Source organism: Aegilops tauschii, chromosome 2 (assembly GCF_002575655.3).
Source record: "Aegilops tauschii subsp. strangulata cultivar AL8/78 chromosome 2, Aet v6.0, whole genome shotgun sequence".
NCBI classification, from domain to species: Eukaryota; Viridiplantae; Streptophyta; class Magnoliopsida; order Poales; family Poaceae; genus Aegilops; species Aegilops tauschii.
In genome coordinates, this window is record NC_053036.3 from 428712334 (window position 1) to 428727678 (window position 15345).

Sequence of the window (15345 nt, forward strand, 5' to 3'; positions counted from 1 at the left end):
AGTAGGGACCCACCAGCGTCATGGCAGTACGCAAGCAAGTGCTTTGTTATTACAAGCCCCAAAAAATGGTTCCTCCTAATGGTTGGACATCTGGGGCTCACGCCATTGTCAACGTAGTCAATAAACGAGAGAACTACACAACGAGCGGCTGACACCAGGGACCCAGCAGGTCGCGCAGTTGTTATTTACTTTTTTTGAGGAACAAGCAGTTGTTGTTTATACTAGTTTTAGCAACGGATCAAGGTAACAACGGGGTTGTGCGGGGGCCGTGGCCCGTCTAGCCATGGTTTTATTTATGTTCACCACATCATGAGCCCAGTTGTGTTTTTTTCTTGTTGAAAATGGCTAGCCCAGTTCTATTTTTTAAAGAAATACCCAAACGAGGCCTGCTTGCTTTATCAGCCCTGCTGGGCTGCAAATCTTTCAAGACGAGGAGAGGGTTTCATTCGGTTTGCCCAAAAATGGGCTGTACATTTTTAAAACACATCAAACCGAGAATTAGTTTCATTTTTTTAATTACAAGATTTTAAATTCCATTGATTTTTATGCCTAGACAATTATTTGGATTTTATATTTATATAAATTATTTTTCAAAATAGTTTGAATGTGACTCGATATTTCGGGATTAAAAATAGTTGACTGCACCGAAATATGCAAAATTTCGTATAATTTTTAACCGTGGCCACAATATGGGGTGTAATTCTAACAAAAAGAAGATGGGATCCAAAAAAATTCTTAAGAATTGGCAAATGGGCTGTAAATTATTAGAAATAATGGCAGATGGGTTGTATGCTATTTTCCACAGATTTGAGGCTGACTTGTGCGCCTACTGCAGGTTGACGCGTATGCTTTCCTAAAAAATAAGGTTGACGCACACGCAACGTCGTGTCAACTTAGTCAACACACGAGAGCAGTGACTGTTGGATGTACATCCAACGGCCGTCGTGCTTCTTCAATCTCTGCTCTTCCTGCTCCAGCCGCTCAAACAAGCGCCAGCGGGACTGCCTACTCCCTCCTCCCGCAGCCGGCTATGCTGCCGCGCAGGCCTCACCGCCCCATCGTTCTCCCATCGCCGGCCTAGTGTCACACCCTGATTTTCATGCCACAACACTTCAGCTAATAAATCATGATAAAGTGTGGTTTGACAAAAACTTTTGCATTATTTGGCTTTTATTTTGGAGTTGGTTTTCTCTGTGTGGTTTTTCAAGTGCTCTTTAAAGTCAACACAACTCCACCTTCTATACTTCATCTCCTTGCCCCAAACTTCTGCCCAATGATCATGCCATGTGTATAGTGCAATATAGTATTTTCTTACAAAAATAATTTGGCCAAAAAGTATTTTCTAAAATTAGTTTTCCAAAAACCCCTGAATTGAGGTTTGCACTGCAAGTACTTGATTTGGGGTGTGAAAAATATTTCAAAGAGTATATTTGAAACCTATTTGATATAGGACTCCCAAAAACCACAAACATATAATTTTAAAAGTTATTTTGCTATTTTATTTAAAGGCTTTTTCTTTAGGCCAGAAATGGTCTTTAATAGGTTAAAATTATTTTAATGCTTCAAAAATATTTGACAAAATTTAGGAAAACTCATAGGACATATATTGTCCATATATAAGAGTTTCAACACATGGTCATGTTCAAAATATTGGACAAAACCTCCCAAAACAATTTCTACCCATTTCAAGGATTTGAAATATTTCTACGGGAAATATTTTCATAAAAATCCAAGGAAAATCCAGCAAGTCACAAATGCATATTGTGATCACCTTGCAAAGCCTAAAATCAATTAAGGTCATTTTGGTTCACCACAATGCCCCAAAACCCTCTCTGACAAGAATCAAGTTTGAGCAACTTTACATTGCCAAGTGTCTCCTTTTGATCTGAATTTTGTGGGCATGTTCAAATCCTCAAATTATGACACGACACCAAGTGGTGCACCAAGGATAAGAGTTTAGCTTAGCTAGATCTAAGCAAGTCATTTTCTGCTGATTTCCAGGGTTTGCCAAAGTTACATTGGCAACTTTCTTCAAATGGATTCAAACTTGGTGGTCAACCTCAATTATGTGTGACACTTGATCTTGTTAATTCTCATGTCAATTGGAGTTAATTTGCTTGCCCAAATTTGCATCACACACCTTCTGTCACTTTTCAAAAATCACAATTTTGACCACTTACACTATTCTCCTTGAGCTCAACTTTTTACCACAGCTCCTCCTAGTCCTCTCCTACGTCCAGTAACTCTCCCCTGGCCATTGCTCAATGATTGAGGGGTAAAATACCCCCATTTACCTCCCTGGACAGCCCCTCTCTCCCTCTTCTTCTGCCTCTCTCCTCTCCTACTGGCTCCCCAGGGCATCCAAGGCCACAGCCCACTTCTTTACTTCCCCCTAGAGCTACCAGGCACCTTTGGATGCGCCCACATTGCATAGAAAATGGCCATGCCGGCCATTTGGGCGCTCTGGAGCACGCTACAGTGCGCTCCCGCACTGTAGCCACCCCCTGCCAAGCACCTCCGGCCACCTCGGGCCTCCCCAGCACGCCCGACGATGCTCATCCGCGTCCTCAACACGCCACGGCCTGGTACCCCTCCTCCTTCTCCCTCCTCCTGCCTCCTCTCGCATGCGCACCGGCCGCCCGAGCGCTCCAATGGGCAGCCTCACACGCGCGACGCCTCTGAACCTTCCCCGCTCCCTCTATTCTCTCCCTGGTCGTAGACCACGTCCACGAACACCCCGGACATGGCCCAGTGTGCCAATTCGGCCCCTGGCGTTGCCTAGGCCGCGGCTATGGTCGCCGTCCACGGTGCTACATGGCCTCGCCATATAAGGTCACCCCAAGCCCTCTCTGTTCTCCTTCTGCTCTCTCCCCCTCCCGTGCATCCCCTAGACCAACCTACCTCTCCCTCTCGTGCCCTCCGCCCACCTCCATGGCCGGAGCCATGTCGTTGGCCTCCTCCTAAATTCGCGCTCTGTGGCCTCTCCCCTCCCCTTTAGACTCCACCAGAGCATCACCAACCTCCCCAAGGACATCTACCGAGCTCCATTTCTCCCTCTCCGCGGCTGCAGCGTCGTGTCCCACCCTCACCATCGCCACCGTCCGCCGCAGGCGATGCGCTGCTCGCGTCTCACCACCCCAGCGATCGTGGCGCACATCGACGGATGCGGCACGCTCTCCTGAGCACGCCGGTGTGCTGGGCGTCGACGGAGATGGCCGGTGCCGCCGGGGAGAGCGCCGGCGCCGCTCGGCCTCGCCTCCTCTGTTTCCCGTCGCACCGCGCGGGAGGTTGAAGGCGACCTGCCACTGGAGCCCGCGCGTCAGCGACCCAGTGGGCGGGCCTGCCCGTTTAAGTGGAGACGGCTTCCGCCCTTACCGCCTCGCCCGCGTGAAGGCGTATTATCCTGAAGACGCCTCCGACGTGGCCCCTGCGCGCGTGCGGCCGTGCCGCTGGGCCGGCCCAGTGGCGTCCTGCTGCTAAACCTCGCCCTGAGCGCCTCTTAAAGGTAAAGCCCTTGTCTGTTTCTTTCTTTTTCTTTTCCTAGATAGCTTGTAAAATCCCTAGAGAAGTCAAATAGTGTCCAAATTTGATGATTGAAATTGCTTCTGACTCAATAAATCAAGTTTTATTTAAGGAGCCATAGTGAACATTTTAGCCTGCCTAGTTTCCCCTGGATCTGTAAAAAGGTCATTTAGCCACATAAGTCCACTTCAAAAATCCATTCAACTCCGAATCCAGTGAAACCAATTTCTAAATGTTTCTAAAATCATGTCTGATTTAATGGGTACTTTTACTCATTTTTATAAAAAGGCATTCTGTGGACAACTTGCAGATCCATTAAATCCCTTATCTCCTTCATATTGAAATGTTCCAAAATATCCACTTATCCAATTCCATTGAAATAACTTTTTTCATTCCTCATATGACCAGAGGTATCCTAGAAAAGTCCAACTCACATTTTTAGAGCAACTTTATTTTTGCCTTGTTGTGTTGCTTATTGTGATTGTTTCCGTCGCTAGTTGGCGAAGTAGACGGAGTACTTGGAGATGGACCAGAAGGTTTGAAGACTTTGCTGAGCCAGGCAAGCAGCCCTTTGACCATGTCTATGAAACCCTTTTTATGCATGTCATATAGCACCATATTATTGTTGCAACGGAATCATGATGAGGTGGTAACCACCTTGATGGGTTGCCTCTGTTACTTCCTTGTTGATACTTGCATTATGCATGACCCTACCTTCCTATGAGGGTTATGCCAGTGGGAGTAGATAGGATGCTAAAGTAGTTGCTAGACAAAAAGGGACGGGAATATGCATGGTGATGGGAGCAAGATTGTTTTCAAAAGACTTTTCGAAAACCCTGTCGGGTGCCACTTATGCCCGAAGGGGATAATGAGTTGGGTAACCACTTGATGACGAAGTGGTGTACCAAGGCAAGTGTGTGTGTTGTTTTCAAAACGGATTGGTTTAAGTTGCGACCGTTATTCCAACCTTACATGTGCAACCACTCTACCCTTATATGGGAAAGGGCATTATTGATTACCTAGGCCGATACTAGCTTGGAGCCCGCATTACTAGTGACGGGAGAGTTGTTGTTGTGCTCTCTCGGGATGGGGTCGTGCCAGGTGGGGTGACCATGACTGTTTTCACAGGGCATCGGACACGCCGTTGGTGCCCCGTGCTTGTGGTATGAGATGAATATGGGAGCGAGGCTCCACAATTTTAAGATGTGAAATGTTGGGCACAGGGGTTACTACCAATCGAGTGGACTCTATGTTAGTGTCGTCTAGGGCAAGATAGTGATCGGGTGCTTACCCCGGGTACTTGAGGTACCGTGGGTCGTGGATGACACGGAAGTTCCCCGGATCTTGTGGATAAAGTGTGCAACCTCTGCAGAGTGTAAAACTATTCGAATAGCCATGTCCACGGTCAAGGACAGTTGGGTAACTGCTCTTGGGCTACGTCCACTTGTTTACAAACCAGTGTGTGTGGGGGGGGAACTACTTGGGTCAAGTCAAAGGACTTGACATGATTGAGTTGGGTTTGAGCCCACTCCCGTTATGTTGATATGTGTAACCAGTCCCTATGGTTACTTGAATTCATGCGAGGCATGATTTACTAATTATTGAACATGTATAGCACAACAAAATTAGCTTTCTGCAAAAATTTACCTATGTCATGCATTGTTGTATCTTGAGCCAAAACATGGGTTGCTTGCGAGTACATTCATTGTACTCATTGGCTTGCCACTGGTTATTTAATTGGCCAGACTTGGAAGAACAGGAGTTCGAAGAAGAGTTCTTTGGAGACGAACATGCGAACCAGGACGTTTCCCAGTCAGAATGCCTGTAGGGTTAAGGCAGATGGCATGGGTTCTACTTATCGACGAAGATTTCCGCTGCTTAAGTTTATTTGGTATTCAGCCCTTGTGGCTTTATCTATGTAAGGCTTGACCATAATGTTCATAATTTGTGTAAGACGGTATGTATGGATGTAAGACTCTTGTTATTCAGCTTCCGTGTGTTCAGTGAGCATTGATCTCTGGGATCACTATACACCTGCATTGGTGATCACGACTTATGAGTCGGGGTCCGCACAGAGCTGGTATCAGAACCATCCTGACTGTAGGAAGCCTTAGTTAGCATGTTCGTTAGTTAGGGTAAAAGCATTTCCAAAACTATTACTAGTTTTCAAAACTATCTATACTTCTCTTCCCCTCTAAGTTTTTTTGAAAAACTAAGGTATATTTTCCCTATCGATCTCTTCCCCTTCAAAACTATTGCAACGGTCGCTAGCACCCTCAAGCCCCTGACCACAGGATTCCTTGTAATCCTCGAAGGAGTACACCTTGCCAAACACTCACCCACCTCTTCTGAACACAAGAATGGCGACACCACAGCAAGACGATGCCAACAGAAGATACGTCTTCGAGGAATGAGGACATGAGGACCCAGAGGATGGTGATACCTTTTAATTTGCCCCAGGATGATGCAACCTTGTCCTATGACGATCAGGGTGTAAGATATGCAAGATCACGATAAAGATCGCTAATAGAGCAACCATGACCTTACCATTGTTGTATCGGCAACCACCGGTGGATGAGAACCTCGCCATTTGGTCCGCCTCATTATAGTGAGCAGGAAAACGGTTCTCTTCATCCCCCGCTCTTGGTGTCGATGTTGTCATCAACGTAACCAACATGTTGGACCTCTACTATGCCTTGTTGATGTCCTTGCATAAAGGTATACCTAGTACCATCGACGCCTTAGGAGGCAAAAGGGATCGTCGTGATTAATAAGACAACAGAAGACCGAGACAATGCCAGCTATGAGGAACCACCTTCACCCCGTCAGCTCATCAGGCAAGAAGTTGTTGAAGAATCTTTAGGCTCAACCTGGATCATTTCATCGAGCAACTACAAGAGACGTAGCGACACCTGAGGAAAACCCAGAAGACTGCATGAGGCACGGAGCAAAGCACGACTACTGAATCCGAGAACCCCTAGGGTAGGATGAGTCGTGTACCCCCTATGCGCAGTCGAGTCCGTATGACGGTTCGAATAGACCCATGATTGTGTGTTGCTTGCTTTTATTTGTTTGTGTTTTGATATCAGTCGCCCTTTTGCCCTAGACAACAAGTACGCAACTATATCACCTGCCTTATGTTGTTGTTTGGCCCTTTTTGGCACTTGTTTGTTTGCACTTGCACTATAGAACCCCCTTAGGCATCCCCATCTATGCCACTTTTCTCTCTCATCTCTCTCATCAACTGAAGACCGGCAAGACAAGATACACCAAGGATTCTACTTCGGCAACCAATTAGCACTGAAGACTTTTGCTACGGCCTCCTAGACCAAGTGCAGCCCCTTAGAGTTATGGTTGCCCCTCAAGATTAGAAACACATTCCTAGACCCTTCGAGACTTCATAAGATACCCCAGCTCGAATCCTTAACCATGTGCTTAACCCACAGAATTGCAAGAGAACCTGTTAAGCCTCCGTAACCTTGCTTATCACTGGGTTCATTATGGAACTAGTGGACATAGTGAACGAGCACATTATCATCCTAAGATAGCACCAAAACTGACGATGCCATAGGGAAGACCAATTTGAGGATATAGGAATAGAGGACAAATGACTTGATGAGTTTATATCAATGACTTTGAGGAATCATCTGAGACTATTTGATGGATTATGAGGCTTTGATGTTGGTAGATGAACTTGGAGGGATCATGATTATAGATTAGAATAGCTTTCATTACCCCTGAGTGAATTGGATTTGGTAGGAATATTGTGTTCGCAAGCTGAAATTCTTGGAGGTGCAAGGATTTGACTTGATCAGATAATATTGATAGGAGACAGTTGATATTACGTAAATGACTTGGGGGAAACATGTAGGAATTCTCGTTGGACACGAGATTTGGATTTAAATAGGTGATCCTAGTGGAGTGTAGGTGGTGAGTAAGTCTACATGGTTCGGAGTAAATTGGATTTGGACTGATGATCTCGATCATGATACTATGTTTCTCGGTGGACGATAAACTAGGAGATTGGATTAATTGTCGGAGTTGATTTAGAGTTATATATAAGCTTGACCTTGGAGTTTACTTGACCATGATAATGGAAATTGGTGGAATGACTATAGTAAGGTAGCCCTTTCAAGTATTTGGGGATTATAGGAACCTTAGGAGATCATGTGGGACTCCATAGGCATTGGATTTGTAGAATTAATGGATTACGTAGTGATTGATGGTAGTGAATGGGTTGTTGGAGTTGATTCATAGGAGGGAAACAAGATCTTGGAGTGGCTTAGGACATGTTTCCTTAGGATAGACATGCACTATCTTGGACCTTGGAAGAATAGGTTGAGCACTTGGATTGTCATGTTTAATTCAAGCTTAGCAGCTTGTATGCTCTACCCATGGATTTTTACATAGGGATAGCCATGCATATGAGTTTGGGTATAGTTGACATGTACGATTTTGTTAGACCTCCTCTCGGGAGCCATGAGTATATGAATCACATGAGTGATGATTGGAGTTGACCTATACGAAAAGATGCTTTCGGTGGTATAAGGTCATTTGTTTGAAGGACTAGGTGGAACTATTGGCATCTCAGAAACCGTGCTTAAAGATAAGATGATAAATGTTCACTCGCACACTAGAATCCCTGAAACCCTTAAGCCCTACCAAGCCACAACATGGTCGGACCATGACCTTGGGCCTTGACTCTAGGTCTGGAAGACCTTGGCCAATACACAACCATGACCACCACCAGTACCCTAGCCCACTTTATGTACCTCATGAGCAAGTCTTCATGGAGTACTTGGACAAGTTAGTTGTCATCTTTATTTGATGATATACTTGTGTACCCGAAGACGGAAGGAGAATCGTTCAACTGGTTAATGAACATCTGGAGACCGCCATGTCAAGGAGGAAGAACTATATCAACCACCATCGTCAAGAAGTGAACTTCCTCGTTAAAGACCGTGCGTATCTACAAACCACTTCTCTCAATGGAACAAGCATTTCCATGTCAAAGGGAAGCTCACACCAAGATTTATCGACCCCTCCAAGATCGCTGCAAGATGAAGAGTAAACGGCTACCAGCCGGAGCTACCACCTGAGTCACCCACTGTGCACAACATTTTTACACACAACACCACTCCGAAAATGTTTCTGACTTTCTAACTAGTCTGGTCTCTACAAGGACATCGATCACAGAGCCATCGACCTCCAGCCCAATATGACCTACGCGAGAGACCCCAATTGCAATCTGGATCAAGCATGATGTCATACACGAAGCCACGCCACCGAGTACTTCAAGGTTCAGTGGAGCACCACTCGGAAGCACAAGCAGTATGAGGACGTGAAGACTACCCCCAGATCCAGTTTTCATATTCCTTTCCACGCCTAGTTTGGGAATCTCAGGGACGAGATTCTTGTAAGGGGGGTAGGTCTGTCACACCCTGATTTTCATGCCACAACACTTCAGCTAATAAATCATGATAAAGTGTGGTTTGACAAAAACTTTTGCATTATTTGGCTTTTATTTTGGAGTTGGTTTTCTCTGTGTGGTTTTTCAAGTGCTCTTTAAAGTCAACACAACTCCACCTTCTATACTTCATCTCCTTGCCCCAAACTTCTGCCCACTGACCATGCCATGTGTATAGTGCAATATAGTATTTTCTTACAAAAATAATTTGGCCAAAAAGTATTTTCTAAAATTAGTTTTCCAAAAACCCCTGAATTGAGGTTTGCACTGCAAGTACTTGATTTGGGGTGTGAAAAATATTTCAAAGAGTATATTTGAAACCTATTAGATATAGGACTCCCAAAAACCACAAACATATAATTTTAAAAGTTATTTTGCTATTTTATTTAAAGGCTTTTTCTTTAGGCCAGAAATGGTCTTTAATAGGTTAAAATTATTTTAATGCTTCAAAAATATTTGAGAAAATTTAGGGAAACTCATAGGACATATATTGTCCATATATAATAGTTTCAACACATGGTCATGTTCAAAATATTGGACAAAAACTCCCAAAACCATTTCTGCCCATTTCAAGGATTTGAAATATTTCTACACGAAATATTTTCATTAACATCCAAGGAAAATCCACCAAGTCAATAATGCATATTGTGATCACCTTGCAAAGCCTCATGTCAATTAAGGTCATTTTGGTTCACCAAAATGCCCCAAAACCCTCTCTGACCAGAATCAAGTTTGAGCAACTTTACATTGCCAAGTGTCTCCTTTTGATCTGAATTTTTGTGGGCATGTTGAAATCCTCAAATTACGGCACTACACCCAGTGGTGCACCAAGGAGAAGAGTTTAGCTTATCTAGATCTAAGCAAGTCATTTTCTGCTGATTTCCACGGTTTGCCAAAGTTACATTGGAAACTTTCTTCAAATGGACTCAAACTTGGTGGTCAACCTCAATTATGTGTGACACTTGATCCTGTTAATTCTCATGTCAAGTGGAGTTAAGTTGCTTGCCCAAATTTGCATCAAACACCTTATGTCACTTTTCAAAAATCACCATTTTGACCACTTACACTATTCTCCTTGAGCTCAACTTTTTACCACAGCTCCTCCTAGTCCTCTCCTACCTCCAGTAACTCTCCCCTGGCCATTGCTCACTGGTTGAGGGGTAAAATACCCCCATTTACCTCCCTGGACAGCCCCTCTTTCCCTCTTCTTCTGCCTCTCTCCTCTCCTACTAGCTACCCAGGGCATCCAAGGCCACAGCCCACTTCTTTACTTCCCCCTAGAGCTACCAGACACCTTTGGATGGCCATGCCGGCCATTTGGGCGCTCTGGAGCACGCTACAGTGCGCTCCCGCACTGTAGCCGCCCCCTGCCAAGCACCTCCGGCCACCTCGGGCCTCCCCAGCGCGCCCGACGATGCTCCTCGGCGTCCTCAACACGCCACAGCCTGTTACCCCTCCTCCTTCTCCCTCCTCCTGCCTCCTCTCGCACGCGCACCGGCCGCCCGAGCGCTCCAATGGGCAGCCTCACACGCGCGACGCCTCTGAACCTTCCCCGCTCCCTCTATTCTCTCCCTGGTCGAAGACCACATCCACGAACACCCCGGACATGGCCCAGTGTGCCAATTCGGCCCCTGGCGTTGCCTAGGCTACGACCGTGGTCGCCGTCCACGGTGCTCCGTGGCCTCGCCATATAAGGCCACCCGAGCCCTCTCTGTTCTCCGTTTGCTCTCTCCCCCTCCCGTGCATCCCCTAGACCAACCTACCTCTCCCTCTCGTGCCCTCCGCCCACCTCCATGGCCGGAGCCATGTCGCCGGCCTCCTCCTAAATTCGCGCTCTGTGGCCTCTCCCCCCGCCTTTAGACTCCACGAGAGCATCACCAACCTCCCCAAGGACATCTCCCAAGCTCCATTTCTTCCTCTCCGCGGCTGCAGCGTCGTGTCCCACCCTCACCATCGCCGCCGTCTGCCACGGACGATGCGCTGCTCGCGTCCGACCACCCCAGCGATCGTGGCGCAACTCGACGGATGCGGCACGTTCTCCTGAGAACTCCGGTGTGCTGGGCGTCGACGAGGTGGCCGGTGCCGCCGGGGAGAGCGCCGGCGCCGCTCGGCCTCGCCTCCTCTGTTTCCCGTCGCGTCGCACGGGAGGTTGAAGGTGACCTGCCGCTGGGGCCCGCACGTCAGCGACCTAGTGGGCGGGCCCGCCCATTTAAGTGGAGACGGCTTCGGCCCTTACCTCCTCCCCCCGCGCGAAGGCGTATTTTCATGAAGCCGCCTCCGACGTGGCCCCTGCGCGCTGCGGCCGAGCCCCTGGGCCGGCCAAGTGGCGTCCTGCTGCTAAACCTCGCCCTGTGCGCCTCTTAAGGGTAAAGCCCTTGTCTGTTTCTTTCTTTTTCTTTTTCTCGATAGCTTGTAAAATCCCTAGAGAAGTCAAATAGTGTCCAAATTTGATGATTCAAATTTTTGCTGACTCAATGAATCAAGTTCTATTTAACGAACCATTGTGAACATTTTTACCCTGCCTAGTTTCCCCTGGGTCTGTAAAAAGGTCATTTAGCCACATAAGTCCACTTCAAAAATCCATTCAACTCCAAATCCAGTGAAACCAATTTCTAAATGTTTCTAAAATCATGCCTGATTTAATGGGTACTTTTACTCATTTTTATAAAAAGGCATTCTGTGGACAACTTGCAGATCCATTAAATCCCTTATCTCCTTCATATTGAAATGTTCCAAAATATCCACTTATCCAATTCCATTGAAATCACTTTTTTCATTCCTCATATGACCAGAGGTATCCTAGAAAAGTCCAACTCACATTTTTAGAGCAACTTTATTTTTGCCTTGTTGTGTTGCTTATTGTGATTGTTTCCGTCGCTAGTTGGCGAAGTAGACGGAGTACTTGGAGATGGACCAGAAGGTTTGAAGACTTTGTTGAGCCAGGAAAGCAGCCCTTTGACCATGTCTATGAAACCCTTTTTATGCATGTCATATAGCACCATATTATTGTTGCAACGGAATCATGATGAGGTGGTAACCACCTTGATGGGTTGCCTCTGTTACTTCCTTGTTGATACTTGCATTATGCATGACCCTACCTTCCTATGAGGGTTATGCCGGTGGGAGTAGATAGGATGCTAAAGTAGTTGCTACGCAAAAAGGGACGGGAATATGCATGGTGATGGGAGCAAGATTGTTTTCAAAAGACTTTTCGAAAACCCTGTCGGGTGCCACTTATGCCCGAAGGGGATAATGAGTTGGGTAACCACTTGATGACGAGGTGGTGTACCGAGGCAAGTGTGTGTGTTGTTTTCAAAACGGATTGGTTTAAGTTGCGACCGTTATTCCAACCTTACATGCGCAACCACTCTACCCTTATATGGGAAAGGGCATTATTGATTACCTAGGCCGATACTAGCTTGGAGCCTGCATTACTAGTGACGGGAGAGTTGTTGTTGCGCTCTCTCGGGACGGGGTCGTGCCAGGTAGGGCGACCATGACTGTTCCACAGGGCATCGGACACACCGTTGGTACCCCGTGCTTGTGGTATGTGATGAATATGGGAGCAAGGCTCCACAATTTTAAGATGTGAAATGTTGGGCACAGGGGTTACTACCAATCGAGTGGACTCTATGTTAGTGTCGTCTAGGGAAAGATAGTGATCGGGTGCTTACCCCGGGTACTTGAGGTACCGCGGGTCGTGGATGACACGGAAGTTCCCCGGATCTTGTGGGTAAAGTGTGCAACCTCTGCAGAGTGTAAAACTATTCGAATAGCCGTGTCCACTGTCAAGGACACTTGGGTAACCGCTCTTGGGCTACGTCCACTTGCTTACAAACTAGTGTGTGTGTGTGTGTGTGTGTGTGTGTGTGTGTGTGTGTGTGTGTTTGTGTGTGTGTGTGTGTGTGTGTGTGTGTGTGGGAAGAACTACTTGGGTCAAGTCAAAGGACTTGACATGATTGAGTTGGGTTTGAGCCCACTCCCGTTATGTTGATATCTGTAACCAGTCCCTATGGTTACTTGAATTCATGCGAGGCATGATTTACCAATTATTGAACATGTCATAGCACAACAAAATTAGCTTTGTACAAAAATTTACCTATGTCATGCATTGTTGTATCTTGAGCCAAAACATGGGTTGCTTGCGAGTACATTCAAAATACTCATTGGCTTGTCACTGGTTATTTAATTGGCCAGGCATGGAAGAACAAGAGTTCGAAGAAGAGTTCTTTGGAGACGAACATGCGAACTAGGACGTTTCCCAGTCAGAATGCCTGTAGGGTTAAGGCAGATGGCATGGGTTCTACTTATCGACGAAGATTTCCGCTGCTTAAGTTTATTTGGTATTCAGCCCTTGTGGCTTTATCTATGTAAGACTTGACCATAATGGTCATAATTTGTGTAAGACGGTATGTATGGATGTAAGACTCTTGTTATTCAGCTTCTGTGTGTTCAGTGAGCATTGATCTCTAGGATCACTGTACACATGCATTCGGTGATCACGACTTATGAGTCCGTGTCCCCACACCTAGCCATCCCTCTACTCACCCACACTTGCTGTTATTCTTCGGCGACGGCAGACGAACCAGTAAACCCTCGCACTCCCCTGCGCGTGGGAAACAACTGCCAAATTTTCCCTGGCTCTGTGTCGTTCCCTTCCTAGGCCTCATCGTCGTCCAGCGCCCTGGTGCTCTCGGCGCGGCGTGGTCAACGTGGTCAACGAACGACATGCATCGGAAGTGGACTGTACGTGGAGAGGCTGATAGCTGGGTCCACGGCTGCACGCAAGGAAATGCCTCCTTATTACGCGCAAAATAATGATTCCTCCACCTGACAGCTGGGACCCACCAGAAGGGCCTCTGTATTTCGCGAAAAAAATGTTCCCCCGCTGACAGGTCGGACCCATCAGCTATATCTTCGCACACAAGGAAGTGCCTCGTTATTACGCACAAAAAATGAATACCCCCTACTAGCTGGGACCCACCATAATGGGAGGCTGACTTGTGGGCCTACTAAGATGACGGGGACGGAGGGCTTTGTCAACTTAGTCAATATGAACGATTCTAGCTCCGGTGACCGTACGATGTCCATCCAACGGCCGTAGTGCTTCTTCAACCTCTGGTCTTCTTGCTCCAGTCGCCCAAACAAGCGTCGGCCGTGCCGCCTGCTCCTGCCTCCCGTGTCCGGCTATGCTGCCACAGGTTTGTCAGCATAGTTACATTTTTTTAGGTGCTTCAATGTAGTTACTATAGGAGATAAATTCACAACGAAGCCGGGGAGCTGGCAGCTATCATTTATTATCACTGGGGCAGCAAGTATCAGCTGGGTTTTGGGCTGCCCCGTCTAGGATTTCTTTTTTAACATGCGTAGCCCACAACATGCCGGTTTGTATTTTTTTGAGGGCCGTCATGTATCGACCGGCCTATGGACCTCCCATCCAAGGTTTTATTTTTCCTGAAACATCGGCAGCCCAATTTATGTATTTTTTGAAGAAAACGCAGAGGTCTGTTCTATTTTTCTATATAAGAATAGGAACGCCTGGTCCAACTTATGTTTCCGTTCTAACTATATTATACACTTTTATATTATTTTTGGGACTAACCTATTAACCGGAGGCCCAGCCCAGATTGCTGTTTTTTTGCCTATTTCAGTGTTTCGAAGGAAAGGAATATCAAACGGAGTCCAAACGGAATGAAACCTTCGGGAACGTGATTTTCTGAACAAACGTGATCCAGAGGACTTGGAGTGGACGTCAAGCAATCAACGAGGAGGCCACGAGGCAGGGGCGCGCCTACCCCCTGGGTGCACCCTCCACCCTCGTGGGCCCCTCGTAGCTCCACTGACCTACTTCTTCCTCCTATATATACCTACGTACCCTGAAAACATCAGAGACGGAGCCAAAACCCTATTTCCACCGACCCAACCTTCTGTACCCGTGAGATCCCATCTTGGGGCCTTTTCCGGTGCTCCACCTGAGGGGGCATCGATCACAGAGGGCTTCTACATCAACACCATAGCCTCTCCGATGATGTGTCAGTAGTTTACCTCAGACCTTCGGGTCCATAGTTATTAGCTAGATGGCTTCTTCTCTCTCTTTGGATCTCAATACAAAGTTCTCCTCGATTCTCTTGGGGATCTATTCGATGTAATCTTCTTTTGCGGTGTGTTTGTCGAGATCCGATGAATTGTGGGTTTATGATCAAGATTATCTATGAACAATATTTGAATCCCCTCTGAATTCTTTTATGTATGATTGGTTATCTTTGCAAGTCTCTTCGAATTATCAGTTTGGTTTGGCCTACTAGATTGATCTTTCTTGCAATGGGAGAAGTGCTTAGCTTTGGGTTCAATCTTGC

At 46.6% G+C, this 15345-nt stretch overlaps 1 long non-coding RNA gene across 1 annotated transcript; it reads left to right on the top strand.

Moving 5' to 3' along the window:
• Window positions 1-11110: 11110 nt before the first annotated feature.
• Window positions 11111-13488, top strand: LOC141042043 (uncharacterized). Its single transcript, XR_012203853.1, has 2 exons — window positions 11111-11355; window positions 13187-13488. It is a non-coding gene; the product is annotated as an uncharacterized lncRNA (long non-coding RNA).
• Window positions 13489-15345: the final 1857 nt, after the last annotated feature.